We start from the raw sequence: 3945 nt of genomic DNA, 5'->3' as shown, positions 1-3945 counted from the left end.
CTCTTTGCAGCTTGGAGGAGTGGAAAACATGGAGGCCTTGGAGTTAAGCAAGTTGTTATACCCTCAGACTTCAGTTTTCTGGTCTGTAAATTGGAGTAGCATAGCTTCTGATCAGGTTGCAGTGAAGACTACAGGAGGTAGTATTAGAAAGCCCTCATATAGGACAGTACTCAGAATTTGGCAGCCCTTATGATGATGAGGAGGAGGAGGAGGAGAATGTAAGAAGCCTTCCAGGAAGTTATCAATTTGGAGGCTGAAGAAGAGGGTGGAGTTCTAAGGATCGCCCAGTTTAAGGTCAGTGAAGCATCAAAGTCTGATTTTTGCATAAAATTGCAAGGAATCTGCATATGAATTGTAAGTTACATAAAAGCCATTCTGCTGTTTCCCACTCTGGGGTTCATCAGTAATGCAATCCATCAATCAACGAATATTTATTGAGCTGTTATATATTTCCCAAAATTATGAGGACTATGATTTAGTGAAAATAATGTTTTTTTCCAAGTCTTTACTCCTATCACCTGTCTATGAAAAAAATATATAAATGACTGAGGTTGATTGAGTGCCTGCCATATACCAGGTAGTGAATCAGGCTGTTTACAAGTATTGTTTCAGAAAAGTTGCAAAAAAACTCAGACCAGCAAGAAATCGAGCAGTACCCGGAGGTTTGGAGTAACTCAGTTTTATTACACTGGCGGTTCCAGAAGAGCTAGTGCTCTGAAAATCTAGGTGCAGAGCTTAGGGGCAAATTCACTTTTCTACCCATGTTGTTACAGTTGGCGTGGGCTGATTTACAGACCCTTGAAATTGCTATGGGCTACGGGCAGTTACAGATCATGGGATTTTCTATCTAACAAGTACTAAAGCAATACATCTTTAGGGGAGGGTGAGTTCTCAGTTCACCCCGAGATCTCTGGCCTTGCAGCAAGCATGTTTACAGAAGCAGAAAAAAGAAATGATTAGAAATGTTGGTCAATTAAGTGGGAAATTCCTCTTCGGTATCATTTCTGATTGTCATAAAAATTGTGCAAAGCCGGAATTTTCATTTCCATTTTACAGATAAGGACACAACCTTACTGAGGTTAATTAACTTGCCCCAAGCCAATTAGCTGACTGAGCTGGGATTTTAATCAGACCTTCCAACTCCAAAGCCTGTTGTAAATTCATGGATCGTTTTTATCTATGTGGACTTCGGCAAGTCAATATACACCATCCCAGAGTGAAGAGTCCACTTTGACATTTAAAGAGCCCACTCATAGAATGTAATGGACAGCTAGCTGTACCTCGAAGCATCAACTTCTGTTAATGAAAACAGTTTTAAACTTACTAATTTCTCTTTGGCCTCAGAGAAACACCCATCATTATCAATGTATTTCCCCCAAGCAGTCTCTCTGACTTCTCTGCTGGAGATTAGAACTCTCCAGAGGTGACCATGGGCCCGCCCACCCGCACAGAGCCTCAGCAGGAAAAACCTCTCCTGCTAATATGGGAACATCAGATTTGGTTTCTGTTTCCTCAAGACTCCAGAGAGCTGTTAGCACCACGTGCCAGAGCTGGTACAAGAGAGGACATCCAGGAGGCCGAGAAGTCAGCCAGCCTCGTTCAGCAGCATAGCACTGTGGTTACGAGTGCAGGCTTTGGATTTGAGGCCCAGACCTACCACTGCCATTGCTGACACCAGTCATGTTACCCTGCCTGTAAGCCTCAATTCCTCATCTGGAAAATGAGGATAATTATTACTTGCCTCCAAAAATAGTTGTGAGGATTAAATGAGATGGCATGTACAAAATGCCCAGCGTATGAACCAAAAAGTTAGTTGTTTAATGGTTTTGTTTCTGTTAGTATTTAACATGTTAACAATTTAATATGTTAAATTGGACAGTAATTGCATTTAGGAGTCTCCCCTACCCTTTTCAAGCACCTCATTAGCTCAGTGACATTCACAGCACCTACTATGTGCCAGGCACTGTGCTGGGCATTGAGAAGCACAAAGATGAAAAAGGCATATCCATCCCTTCAAGTAACTTCCATTCTAGTGCGGAGAACAGACACCGAAACTAGTCATTTTAATATATTATGGTGAGTGATATGGGAGTTAAGAGTGATGGGAGCACAAAGAGACTTTCAGGGCCACATGGAAAGTCCAGGAAAGCTTTCGGGAAGCAGTGCCTGAGTGATCTTCAATGAGAAGTCAGAGCTAATCAAGTAATTGAAGGTAGAATGAGCATTCTTGGCCCTGGGGACAGATTGTCAAAGGCACAGAGGCATCAAGGAGCCGAGTTTATACCAGAACCACAAGTGCCTCACAGGCTACTGGCACAGGTTTTGAAAGTACCCACATAAAGCCATACTGTTTACCTGGCTTGTTTCCTATGTCTTTATCCGGAATAAAAGGACATTTCTATTTTAAAACAAACGAACCTCTAAAAATGTATATTTCCCTCAAATTCAAAATGGTCTCTGTTCAGCTCAGCTATAACCAATATCACAACCAAGGGCCCTTTCCTAAAGAGAGAGGTGAATGAAATGACCTCTTGCTTGATGCAAGGCTTCCCAACAGCAGCTCTGTTGATGTTTAAGGCTGGAGAATTCTTTGGGATCTGTCCTGAGCATTGTAAGATGTTTAATAGCAACCAAGCCTCTACCCTCTAGATGCCAGTAGCACTCTTCCAGTTGTGACAGCCAAAAAAGGTCACCGGACTTTGCCATATGTTCCCAAGTGGGAGGGAATTTGCCTCACTGAGAATCACCGATTTATTGCCATCTAGAACCACCTTTTCCTGCCTCTGTCTTCTCTAAGTCATCACCATTTAGTGATGTCACCATGGACTCCAAAGGTACCAGATTGCTCCCACCATATCTCCATCAGTGATTTCACAGGAGAACCAACTAGCCTTCAGCCTTCAGCCTGGGCTGAAAATGTGGGTGGATGGTTCACTTGATTTTAGGCACAACAGAGGTGTACATTGTACAGTCTGCCACCAGAGGGACTTGTGAGGGATATAGATAGAATACATGAAGAGGTATTTTAGAACTTAAGTGTGTTTTTCTTCATCATCCCAGTACTGTTACAAGATGTCCACATTTCTGGTCTTGGCTGCAGAGAGAGAATGTACCTAGGTTAATGAGATAAGAAGGCAGAGAGAAGAGGCAGCCCAAATCCCAAAAGATGAGATATCTGATGATCGGCTAACAAAAACCCCACCCCACTCTGGACAAGACAGAGAAGCATCACACAGAGATTTACCCAAAACTTTATATGCAAAACTTTATATGCAAAACTTGATCATCAGCAATCACATCTGGATCATCAACCAGCACATTCTTGTAAGGAACAATCCCCTGATTTCCTTGACTGAGCCTTTTGTGGCTGTGTCGCCATCACTGTTGATACTTGCTCTGGCCTGTAGTGTAGCCTGCATCCCAGAAGGAGATAGAAGAAAATAACTTGAAATCTTAAAACAGCTCTAGGTCTCCTTAACATCAAAGGATGTCTGAGCCAGTGAGTCAACAAGCTCGTAGAACAGGAAGGTGCTGTTTTGAGCTTTCTTTCCAGTGTGTATGTGTCGGGGGCGGGAGGGGGGGGCGTCAAGAGAGAGGAATAGGCAGAGAAGAATGAATGGTGGTACAAGTTAGTAGGGGGGATAGAAATTGGGTCCTCTCTGTCATCACAGGAGGATGTACCACTCCACACCCAAGGAAGAGAGATGTGGAACAAAGCAGAGAGAGCAAAAGAAATACTCAAACATTGACCAGTGGCTCCAAATCCCAGTTTAGAGCCCAGACATACAAGTCAGCATTAGTCAACAATCTCTGTGAGATCACCCTGTGGGCAAAAAAAAAAAAGAAAGAAAAAGCCTTAGAGGATTGGACAAGAATGGACAGCACAGCACCAAGTGGCTCCCTACTCAAAGAATGAAAAGTCTAGTCAAGTACAAGAAAGCAAAC

This window comes from Pteropus vampyrus, unplaced genomic scaffold (assembly GCF_000151845.1).
Source record: "Pteropus vampyrus isolate Shadow unplaced genomic scaffold, Pvam_2.0 Scaffold276, whole genome shotgun sequence".
NCBI classification, from domain to species: domain Eukaryota; kingdom Metazoa; phylum Chordata; class Mammalia; order Chiroptera; family Pteropodidae; genus Pteropus; species Pteropus vampyrus.
This window is presented reverse-complemented; position numbering follows the sequence as displayed.